This window comes from Protomyctophum bolini (assembly GCF_963924005.1).
Source record: "Protomyctophum bolini genome assembly, chromosome: 4".
In the NCBI taxonomy this organism is placed as follows: domain Eukaryota; kingdom Metazoa; phylum Chordata; class Actinopteri; order Myctophiformes; family Myctophidae; genus Protomyctophum; species Protomyctophum bolini.
Window position 1 is genome coordinate 44,569,767 of NC_137865.1, and position 13,460 is coordinate 44,583,226.

Sequence of the window (13,460 nt, forward strand, 5' to 3'; positions counted from 1 at the left end):
AAAAGTCACCACATACAACATGGAGAAACATGCAAACGTCAACATGTCACATGCGTGAAAAATGCTTTTCCATCCAGACACGTTCAGTATATAATATACATTGCTTGCCTTGTGAGCAATGATAGTGTGATATAGACGGCTGACATACCAAGGCTGTTTCTCATGGTGCACGAGTAGACAGGGAAGCGCCGCGCATGCCTTTCACTTCTCCATAATGTGATGACCTTGGAAGCAAAGAAAAACGTGAATAGTTAACTGAGGAATACGACTCCCATACATACCACCGACTCCGCCACTTAAGACGGGCATTTACTGTTCCATCTGCAGTAAATAACATGCACTGGGCGTCGAGAAGCATAGAAATGTGAACAGTTGCTATTGATCCACGTGAACAATGCTGCTACCGAAGCCCTGTATATATATAATGAATGTAAATATGGATCTATGGCATATATATAGGCTACCCATATAGGTGACAGTACTGTACTGGTCTGGTCCAGCTTTGCAAGGTCTTCAGTGAGAACCTGTTGCAGTGAATTGTAAGTCTGGTGCTTATAGGTTGTCATACATATTCCATCTCTGTTGATGGATTCGCAGAATTTGGTGGTGAGTAGGTGGTGAGTAGGTGGTGTGTGTGTAGAGGTTAAACAGCGTTCCAAGGTGAACTCTAAACCTCTGGTTGGTTTAGAAAAGTTTAATTGTTGCTGTTGCCCAGGCATGAGTGCTTTTTGTGAGTTTCAGTAGGAGGTCTTTGTGCCAGAGAGAATAATAGGCAGCTGTGAGGTCCATTAATTTCTTAATTTGCTCTTGAAGACATTCTCAATAAAAGTGGTTAGGGCTAGTGCTTGTTCTCCTGTGCAGCCCTTGTGGAAACCGGCAGGGTCTAAAGTAAACTAAAGAATATCTTCTGTTGCTGTGTGTGGGCAACTGTGGGCACAAGCAATGGCTCATCACTGTGATTTGGCCCCTCTATTGGGGCCAAACCAAGTCAAACCAACACTAGTCAGATCTGGCCCAGAATATCACCTGATTTCAACCGACACAAATTCTACTGCCCACTATGACAGACGTCCCTGGATGAATCAGAGAGAGTCTGATCGAGGCCAGATCAACTTAAGTCATATCATAACTAGTCAGATCTGATCCAGAATAAGCTATATTATTTAAACTGGTGAAAAGACGTCCTGGAAATGACGTAAAGATCATCCCCATATGGGCTGTGACAACACACCATAATCACCAGCAGTACTGCGTTATCAGTCTCAATTAGTTACTTATTATAGCCTATGTATTGACACAAATGAAGATTGCTGAATTCTTAATGTGAACAATGTAATGATGATTAAGCATTAGCTAATATAAAAAATACCTTTTTAGTCATGAGAGTTGGAATTATCCAACTATAATAACCAGTTTAAAAAAAGGGAGGGAAAACAATCACTGTAGATTTGTATCTGAAGATGAGTTGGTGGCCGATTGATTTGAGCATGCATCTCTACAAGTCACCCCATTTACACTGGCAGACAAATCTAGCCTGAATCAGATTGGTTCCACATCAAGATTGAAATCTGATTGGTTTAAATGATCACATGACTCATTTAAACAAATCAGATTCCAATCTGGATGCGGCTCAGATCTGATTCAGGCTGGATTTTGGCTGCCAGTGTAAACGGGGCCTTTAAGTCACAGAGTGTAGTTAGAAATGTGATGTTCAAGCCCACGTATGTGTGACTTGGCAACCGAACGATGTCAGCCTGGTCGCCAGGGAAAACATGTCAAATTTGACATGCAGTGTTTCAAATGTACGGTAATGTTTTCTTCTCTAGCGATTGACAACAGCTTTGGGATTGTTGCTGATTTATACGCTGTTGCACGACGGTGGCTCGCACCAAACCTAGCCGATCTACAAGCTCGCAACGTGCCCTGATTGATCATGCAACAATAACGTCTTCTGCTCTTTTCTGTGGAATGAAAGACAGCCTGCTTGCATATGAATGCGATAAAATTGTGTGGGAAAAAAACGAACTGCTGCAAAATGAATGGGTCTCTCGTGAGATCTGAGCTGGCAGATTGTTCCCATGTGTATGTGAAATAATTTGTCGACAAATAGCTGTTAAAGAAAATGAACTCAGTAAAGTGATTAAACAAAAAATGTAAAAGATAATATTTCTTAGGGTATGATTGTGCGTGGGAGTGTGCAGCATGTGTCTGGTTAGGTGAGGTTAAGAGTTTCAATGTCAAATGTCGTGCATGATAGTACTCCTTAGTATTTCATTATGCTTTGTATTTCTTAAAAAAAAAAAAAAAAAGGACATTTCCATAAAAGAAATTCAGACCTTTGGCATAACAAATGTGAAAATAATAACAGAGAATTGATTACCATCTCATTCGAAGATGCCATGCATTTTATAGGGTATAATCTGAATATTTTAAGAGGAATATATAATTCCTCTTTTATGTGTTTTCCCCCCCCCGTCTTGTGAATAATGCTATGTCTTTAAGCTACTTATCGTCAAGAGCAACCTATATAGGGCGACTGTGGCTCAGGAGGTAGAGCAGGTCGTCCAATGATCCATGGGTCGGCGGTTCAAATCCCGGCTCCTCCTGTCTACATGTCGAAGTGTCCTTGGGCGAGACACTGAACCCCAAATTGCTACCGATGTGCTGGTTGGTACCTTGCATGGCTTCCGCCGCAATCGGTGTATGAATGGGTGAATGTACTGTAATGCACAATCTATGTAAAGCGCCTTGGATAAAGTCGCTATATAAATGCACCATTTACCATTTATATAAGTGTCCACTTTCAGAAGAGTTACAAATGGTTAAAGTAACAATTGCATTAATACTGTAACTGCGCACTGCGCAGCAGCTACTACTACTTCTATGTATTTGGTCTGCTACTGTCAAACATTGTGTCAGATCCTGTGTCTACGTAAGACATGACCTTTGACACGATCTAAATGTCTCAATCTATTGAATAGAAGAGCAGGGAGACAAAATACAACCACCCCAATTGCATTAGGTATATTGTGTAACATACTCTATATACCATACAGACTGGACCATATTACATTTTATGCATAAAAATAAGTTATAACTAGGCTTTATGTGAGAAGTAGCACTCGAGGTAATACATATATATTATATACAATCATATGAAGAGGAACATGCCATCATCATCACCGCCACTGTCATCATCATCATCATCAAGATTCATCATCATCAACAAATTAGCCACACACTGAGGTTTCTTTAAAAACATGTTAGGATTGTTGCAGTCGAAGCAATCTCTTGGTCGCAACAGTCATTCCATATATATGTGGAGACTCAATCCGAATCCTCCATCATCTGAGGTGTAAAAATAAAAAAAGAGGCAGAATCAATTGAGGTTCTGCCACCTTCTCGAGACAGACAACCAAGGCATGACAGGGGGGGATAGGGGGGGGAGGTGTGGCGAGCGACCAGGGAGCAGGGTAGTAATGTGAGCGTCTCTCAACCGCCCGGCGCTGTCAAAACCACACGCTCTGCTGCTGTTACTGCTGATTGTGATTGCTGTTCAAACAAGCTTCACACAGCTGCCACAAACATCTCCTGCTTCATACACCCGCGCACGCACACACACACACACACACACACACACACACACACACACACACACACACACATGCCAGTCAATGCATGGGTAGGTGCGACTACACTTCGCCCCTATACACACACACGCACGCACACACACCCAGTGCTGTTCAAATGTCACTGTGTGCTGCCCCACTCTATGGCAACCTGTTATCTTTCTTTCCATCTTATTCATCTTTTTTCCTGATAAGCACAATCCTCTATATTTGCCCTGTGCTCTCTCTAAGCCAGGGATGACAGTCCAATCAGTCATCAAATCAACTTGTTCCTCCCCCTTGATGGAATTCACAACACGTGGGGCTGGGCCCAATGGTAGGCCGTGGGGATATTGCAAGTGGGTCCCCGAATAACTGGCAACCATTTTATTCAGACCTTTTCATTAATATATATAAAAATAAGTCGATTGTGTTTTTTTTCTTTAAAACCTTGCAAGATATGTTTTCATTGTGATACCGACAAGTAACAAAGATACTAGTACTAGTTTCGTTGAACCAAGACTAAACACTAAATAAATATGTTCTCAAAATGCATGCGGCCCACCCATCGGCCCACCCATCCTACCACCGGTCCTATAAATGCATGCGGCCCACCCATCGGCCCACCCATCCTACCACCGGTCCTATAAATGCATGCGGCCCACCCATCGGCCCACCCATCCTACCACCGGTCCTATAAATGCATGCGGCCCACCCATCGGCCCACCCATCCTACCACCGGTCCTATAAATGCATGCGGCCCACCCATCGGCCCACCCATCCTACCACCGGTCCTATAAATGCATGCGGCCCACCCATCGGCCCACCCATCCTACCACCGGTCCTATAAATGCATGCGGCCCACCCATCGGCCCACCCATCCTACCACCGGTCCTATAAATGCATGCGGCCCACCCATCGGCCCACCCATCCTACCACCGGTCCTAACCCCGATCGATCTCAAACGCCTTTTTCAGATTTTCAAGAAGGCCCTGATCAAGAAAAGCTTGAGAACTGCCGATCTATTCTACACGTCCTTCTCTCTTGCTCGCTCCCTCTTTCTCTGTCCATCCATAGTTGGATTGGAACCAGCACATTATCCCTTTAATAATTGTAACAGGCATAGGACATCTCCATCTATTCTGCATGCACACTGCATATGATGCCCCACGGTTCAACTGTAATAAACATGCTCGCTCCTATTGCGGCAAACTGAACCTGTTGCATTTTTATATCACACGTATTGCATGGTGTGTGTGTGGTGGACTTGAAAGCCTGCAGCAGTGTGTATAGACAATCTGCTAAAGCTGATAATGACTGAAGGCAAGAAGAGATTTGCTTTATATTCAGACCATGTTCACACAATAGTGTATTATTCAAACAGCTTGTTTTTTATATGCTCTATACAGATAGCGGTGGACCAACACAAATGCTACTGTGCTCTCACTCTGTTTCTGCATGTCTCCCTTTCTAACTCTCTCTCTCTCTTTCTCTCACGCACGCGCGCACACACACACACACACACACACACACACACACACACACACACACACACACGCACGCACACACACGCACACACAACGTCCTCTCTCGCATGTCCTCTCTCGCACAGCAGTTGCACATTATGGAGTGGTAACCAGGCAGCATATAATTGCAATAATTGGGAGAATGTACTGAGCGGTCTGTTTGAACACCTGTTAGCGCTGAATTTCTCTCGCAGCTACAGATTGTATGCAGTGCCACAACATTTGGTGTGTGTCACGTGTGTGTGAGTGAGTGAGTGAGCGTGTGTGCGTGCGTGCGTGCGTGCATTTGTGCGTGCGTGTATTTGTGCTTGTGCGTGTGGTATATAATGGCATATAGGTCTGTGACATGTACTATATGCATATGTGTGTTCATGTGAGTGCAAGAGTGTCAGTGTGTTTGTGTGTGTGTGCAGATTGTGGCGTGTTGGTTTCTTTAGTGTGTGTGTGCTGTGCATGTGCACATTTAGGGAGTTAAACTATGAAATCCTGCCAGCTCTCTCCAGGCTGTGTCTTGACACCTCAGACCCTGCCATGAGTCCCAGTGACACATCCCAAAGCAACTCATCCAACAATCATTTGCAAGACAATGACAAATATGGGTAACAACAAGTAATTGTATAGACTTTTGTCCTTAATCTTAAACTATATAATTTGGTGCCTATTTCACCTCGTTTAGCAACATAATGCTATATTGACAATTAATATACTGAAAGGAAACTGCCATTCTGCATAAATGTTAGGCTAATATAAGAATCCACAGACTAGAGAGAGCAGTTAAAAAAAACAAAAAACATCAACCTATATCGACATTATGAAAAAAGGCTGATAATTTCCTGTCACATACATTTGATTATGATTTCAGATTTCTTTGTTGTTAAAACATAAGCTTGTAAGGTAGATTAAATCCAATTAAAATCGTATTCTATCTCAGTTGAGTGAGGGGGTTTGGGGAGGCTAGGAGCTCAAAGCACAGCAGCTATACGCTAAGCAGAATTCGGGAGCTGTCCGCCACTGCGGTGCTGAAATATCTACAGTATTCCGTTTTCTGCTCGAGTAGGCTTCATAGAAAAGTAAATTCTGCGAATGCAGTAGGCCTATGCTACTATTGCAGTTTATAAAAAAAACAGCAGCCCTGCACATTCATTTCAGGGACAATGCATTTATATTAAAAATAAATAAATTCTAGTGGTTTAATTCTGATCGAATAGGTTGTCTAGCGGTTAGACAACTATAGTAAAATGAAACGTATTTATCTGACTTTTCCCATGTGACGTGATTTTCGCTGGCATGCTATACAGCTTCCCCTTTGGTTCTGTAAACACTTAAACAATGATGTTTTAAATTTGACTTTAACACAGTTTATATTTCTTCCCTCTTTCCTTTTCTCGCGTGCCGTGCATGATTGCATGTGATGTTATATGGCTCTTCGGTTCAGTAGTGACTGAGAGGGAACTATTGATTGCACTGGACTGGAGAGTTTAAACATTGAGCTGCCCCCCCAAAATAAGCTGTGCACACATGCTGTGTGCTGATTTTCAATCGAAAAGAATGAGGGCATGCCGCTTATTGGCCAACCTGTTAGGGTTCCATTACTATGTCATGGAACCTGAGATAAAGAGCTGTTTTTTTTTACATTAATTATGATGCCATTAGCCTATATATTCTGAAATTACATCTGCAATTCTGTCTATCTATAGATCAATAATACTGCGATGCTACACAGGCTGTCATGACAGGCAGGACTGACAAAAACGAAGGTGAGCGCTTCTTCGTCTTGTCTTGCTAGCGGACATGCAAGGCTAGAAATTTCTAGAAATTATGCTGCGGATGCTATAACTGGCGTGTCGTGTCTTCATGTATGTTGGCCTACTACTGTATATACAAAGTAAACGGTGCCACGAATTTATGTGAGGTAGGCCTATCTTTATCACCCGTCTTCTCTTGTCTCAGTATAGCCTATCATGGTGTAACTTTTGCTCTCGGCAGCCTACCTGTTGATAGCAGCCACGCAGGACCCCGCGCCGTTTGTGTCATCTGGACTGTCCCGTGCAAGGTTCCTCCGCCCGATTAACGCTGGAAATATAAACCAGAAAGGACGAATAATTAGGCCTACAGACTATCAAAGTATGGGATACATCCATTATCGTTGTTTTTTATTCATCCCTATATAGCTGTAGTCAAGCTCGTTAAATAATTGAATCGTTAATTTGTTCATGCACTGCATCGATCAGTACGGGCAAAAACACTGAGCACCTCCTGAACGTTTTCTCCGTTTGTCTCCAAATAATTCGGAGACCATTCCTCAGTTTAAATGCAAAATAAATAAAGCCTCCTGAACGTGCTGTGCTCCAACTCCAATTAACCAACCAACCAACCCACCCTTTCATCCCTGCCCGTCGCGCTGTCCGTGCAATGTGCGAGTCATATTTGTTTCGTAAAATGAAAATCAAAACGACATGCCTGTAAATCTGGATCACACACACACACACACACACACACACACACACACACACACACACACGCACACGCACACACACACACACATTATTTCCTACCTGACAGCGGGCGTTCGGGGCGTCTGTCAACCTTCATGGACGGTGGTGTTTTGTCAATGTGAGACTGAGATGCATGCATGCTCCATGCATGCATCTCTCTCTTTCTCTCTCTCTCTCTCTCTCTCTCTCTCTCATGCTGAAGGCAACAACCCAACCTCCTCCTCCCTGCTCGGTGACGACTGTTGCTTTAAATCATCCCCCATTCGTCCAACAGGTGGCCTGTCAACCTAATTGGACATGACGTCACCCCCACGCACAGCCAGTGGTGGTAGAAATGGGTCTCATGGTCACAGTTTATGTATTTCCTGTAGGCGGAGCCAACATAGGTCTTTTACTACAGTGAACTGTAGAGTAGAGTAGTAGTGATTGATGTTATAGTCTGTACAGTAATCCCAATCCCAATCCGCTCCCTTGCTGACTCAATGAGCCCTCACTGATTTAGCTGCACGTTTTCATGTGAAGTCTGCGAGGGCTTGAGGGACGTCCCATTTGAAATCGGTAACTCAGGCCTCAGCCTCAGCCTTTATGTGCCCCTTGGTTTTTATGTGGGTAATATGTGTTTTTAGATTATTTCAAAGTGTCTATGATGTCATGGACACTGGGCTCACTCACTTACATCCTGAGTCAGACAGCCCTCCCCCTATCCACAAGGAGGACCAGTGCACCAAAGCATTATGGGAATTGTAGTCCAGGAAGGAAGTGAGCACAGTGTCCATGACATCATGTACACTTTGAAATACTAAAATATCTAAAAAGAACACACATATTTCCCTGCATAAAAACCCCACAAAAGTGTTTCTTGTGTCCTAAACATCATTAAAACTAGAAGGGACTAGAAGGGAGGTTGTGGCCTCCTGGTGGCGCTATAATAGGCCAATGTGAAAAGGGTGCCATTTGTTCTTACACCATTGATGGCAATTGGATGATTTGAGGCATTTTGTTCCAAAAATGTGTTTTTGCAAAAATCCACCTGTTGGTGGTGCTATAACAGGCCAATGTGAAAAGGGTGGGATATATTCCTTAGCCTATAGTAGGAAAGTCTGTGAAAGATTTCACGTAAATTGCATGCTGCATTCATGATTTGAGGCTTTTTGTTTCAAAAGGGCCAATCCTGCAAACTTTGAAAGCCAATGTTAGCCAATCAGGATGGAATATGAAATATCGGACAGATCCATCTTGAACACATGACTATAGAGATAGTGTGTAACGATTTGCGGGATTTTTGGACAGAATCTGGAGGAGTAATATATATAAAAATGTGTTTTTCAAAAGTCGGCCTCCTGGTGGCGCTATAACAGGCCGTTCTGGAAATTTTGGGGCAGAGGTTCATCGTTGGCATCCAGGGAGTTAGTGCAAAATGTGGCATCGACCGCGTTAACGGTGCCGGAGATTAGCTGTACACAGACGGACGGACGGACGGACGGACGGAGTGCAAAACATACTCTCTCCCCATGCCTTCGGCCTGGTGGAGACAATAAGATCTGGTTGCAAAAGGGGTGAAAGTGTCCCTTTTAACCCATTCTGACCGGAAACCCGTTTTGGTGTTAGCATCATGTTATGCTTTAGCTATTGAAAAATAGCAGATCTACAAGCTCATAGCGCGCCACCGAGTGGCGCTCTACGAGCTTGTAGGTCTGCTATTTTTGAAGAAATCGAAGAACGACTGACATTTTTAGAATCTGATCTCAGGTCAGAATGGGTTAATCAGACCAGTGTGTGTCCAGTGGAAAACCTCGTATGAATCTGATCTCAGGTCAGAATGGGTTAAGTACAGTACATTATGCTCTTTGTTCCTTTCCACCACTGGTCACCCCGTGACCAGTGGTGGTCTGCCTACCGCTGAGGGTGTTCATGAGTGAACACCTGGCTGGACACCTCACACTGTGACTGCCAATATGATTTCAACCTTGGACATTTCACTTAGAATCAGCTAATCACACCAATTTGTACTGTAGCAGCATGTGCCTGCCCTCCTATAAGATGTTTCATTATAAATCATTCATTTCTAGCAATGTCGTCAGAGATGAGCTCACTGCTGTGAGGCCTAATTTGAAGAATAACCATATTCTACTCATATATATATTACTCATATTACTTATATGATTTATTTATAAATAGCCTGTTACAGATTGAGCTAGATTAGATTTGATTTGATTAGATTTTATTAGAAGAAAGAAAGAAAAACAAGTTACATCATGTTCATCTCTGACATCATGTTCCTTCCAAGTAAACGTTTTCCCATTTCAGTGGTGAACGTGGGCATGGTTCAGGTCTGCTATGCTGGCTCTGGTAAGATGGGAATAATGAACTTCACTGCGCTTCTGAAAAAGTTTACAAAAGTACTCAGGGGGCGCTGTTGATGTATACGTTATGCACCATGTTCAGTTGAAGTTGAAGAACTGACCTGACCACTAAAGGGAGCCGGCCAACCCAACTGCTGAAAGTGCATTTTACCAACATGCTCCCATGCAGACAGATACAGCCCCAAAACGAGCCTGACCAGCTTGTTTTGAGAGACCTTATAGCTTTTCTTTTAGGGCTGTGATGATAAGACCACCATACCATGAGCCAATGGCATAGTCGAAGCAACATGGAACCAGTGAGTTTGCTAATAAGCGAAGACTAGCCGGGAAACTGAGCCTTCCTGGCTAAGAACCAAGTTCTTAGCCAGGTTTCACCGCCCAGGCTGCTACTGTATCTAGCAGACACCCTAGGACAGGTATAGCTAACTGAGGGTTTAGTTAACTTATACAGTTAATGAAGCATAAATATACCATTGGATCAGGAAAAGTGGCATACCAACAGATTATTATGACATATCATGGTTTGAGCTTTAGAGAAACTGTTACATAGAATTTGTGAAGCTATAGGTACCATTACCAACTAATTGACATTGCATTATTACAGTGTTGATTTCGTCGACTAAAACTATGAGGAAAGATGTTGGTTGACTATCTTCTTTCACTGACGAAAACGAAATAATAACTAAGCTATACGACAAAAACTGAGACTAAATATTAGGGATGCACGATTAATCGGTAGCATAATCGGAAACAGGCCATATCGTCCATAAAATCTGAATAATCTCAAAATAATACAGACTATTTAATCGTTTTTTTCACCAGCAAAAATGTTTTTAAATAAAAAATGTAAGATACCATCAGTGAGTTCAATATAAATCAAGTGTCTAGTACCTCTAGTCTAGAACAAAAGCCAAATCAAATATGATGTAAAATCTTAAGTATAAATAAACTTTAAAATTGTCTACATATAATTTGTGCTACTCATCTCCTTCAGTAGTCATTCAGTTGTGAAAACAGACACCTGGAAAAGAGTATATGGCTATTTATTGATTGATTGAATACTTTATTAACAGGCTTTGGGCCAATAAGCCCCTATAGGGCCTATAGGCTTGTTTCCATTGTGGTCCTCTGTATAATATCGGAATCGGTCAGAATCGTTATCGACAGATATGACCCTGCAAATAATCGGAGATCGGATATACTGACAATTTCGTCAACAAAACTGGACTAAAATGTTAGGGAGGGACTAGAGTGGAGAAGAGATCCAGTAGAACTAAAAGACAAGTCATTTTAATAATAATAATAATAGTCATTTTATGTTTGGTTGCATGCTGAAAATAGCCGATCTATGTACAACTACAAGCTCACAACGTGTTGAAAAATCAGAAATTGGAAAATGACTTTGAGCTTCAATATAGATTTTACCCACAACGGATGACAGCTTGCTACTAAACTCCACAATCTGTCAGACAGAGTGATAGGAGAAAAGATAGAAATAGATGTATTTTCCACACACAATGAGCAATTTGTCAGGCCATTGTGCGCCGTGTGTACCATTGTAGGCTCTAATTTCCTGACTCAGAAACCATTGTGGCAAATGCTATTGTGCTATTGCTATTGTGCTTGAGACTGCTCACATTTTGTTGTTTCTGTATTTTGTGTGCAGCGTTTGAAGCGTGCGTGCGTGCGTGTGTGTTCATGCATCCGTGCATGTGTGTGCCAGTGGTGGAAAAAGTACTTCTTTACTGAAGTAAAAGTATCAATACTGTAATGCAGAAATACTCTGTTACAAGTCCGGTACTGTATATGTTTTAGCTTCAAAAATACTATCCGTCATAATAATCAACATCTACAAAGTAACTATAGTAACTAAACTTAACTGTATTGGAGTAGAAATAAAAGTATTCGAAGTAAAGTACAAATTCCTCAAAAATGTAAGTAGCCTACAGTAGGCCTACTTATTACTTAAAGGACAACTTTAGTTTTTTTCAACCAAGGTTCATGTTTTAGGTTGTTATTAGAGAAAGTATATATGTGTGTATGTGTGTGTGTATGTATATATGTGTATGTAACTTATGCATATAATGTACCGTATGTATGCACTGCATGTCATTTTGTATTTAAGCATATCTATTTGAATGTATTACTGGTATTGTTTTGTTTATATTTAATGTCTTAATGTCTTTTGATTCTTCAAAATAGGGGAAGTTCTCGATAAGCCTTTTGGCTTTTAACTTCTCCTGCACAATATTAATATGCATGAATTAAGTAAAAGATGAGTGTTAATTCTTTTTCATTTGCTGCTTTCTTTTCTTTTTGGGATTTTAGCTGTTTTTTGAGCATTCGAGCATGGGCCTATTTATTTTTCTTGGGGTCTATAGTAGGACTATAGTAAATGATAAAAAAAAGAAATCGCTATCAGATTTAGCAAAAGCCCCATGCTCGAATGCCCCCGCCCTCCTGTCAAAAACAGCTAAAATCCCTAAAACGAAAGAAAGCAGCAAATGGAGAGAAAATAAAACACTCATCGTTTACTTTTTCTAATAACAACCTAAAACAGGAACCGTGGTTGAAAAAAACTAAAGTTGTCCTTTAACCCATTTTGGGGCGGGAACCCCTTTTGGTGTTTTTTTAGCATTATGTTATGCTTTAGCTATTGCGGAACTGAGTGCCGCACTATGAGCTTGTAGATCTGCTATTTTTTTTTAAATGGTGAACATGTGGCAAATCTTTGAATATATATTCTGTCAGAGTGAACGTTTTTAACTCAAATCTTTGCTTCCCGAGGGGTCCCTGGAACTACATATTTTCAGATGGGGGTTGGTGGCCAGTTACTTGTACATATGATTTTGAGGGTCCTTGACATGAAAACGTTTGAGAACGACTGACATAGAAACATAGGGTTTTTCAGAAAACTGTCAGGATTTGGAAGACATTTTGTAGAATCTTTTCTCAGGTCTAAATGGGTTAATAATACATGTACTGTACTTATATATTTCCTTTTCAGGTGAATATAGGTCAAATCCAACAGCTATTCTGTGTGGCTGCAGTGGTTTGACAAAGGCAGTGAAAATGGTGAATTGTTGTGAGAGACTCGCAGCCTGCTGCGAGCCTCACAAGGCTGACTACCATCTCCTCATTGTGCTGTGAAAGGGTTTCATTCTAAGCCCTGGCCCCTGCCCATGTCCCCCAGCCTGTGCTTTAATGTCTACAAATAGTGTTGAAAAGACCTCCAGATGGATTTTGTATTTCATTGACACTCCAGCTAGTTTTGTGCAAAAATACACCCAGTAAATGTGTTGGATGAGATTTGGACACTGTTAATTAGAATTACACAGATGCCAGATCTTTGTTGCACTTGTCCTATCGAATGGTTGTCCGCTGCACCTATATATACTGTACATGCAAGCAGGCCGCCACCCTTGTCAAGCACTGACATCAGTATTGCATTGTGCCTGTGATTGTATA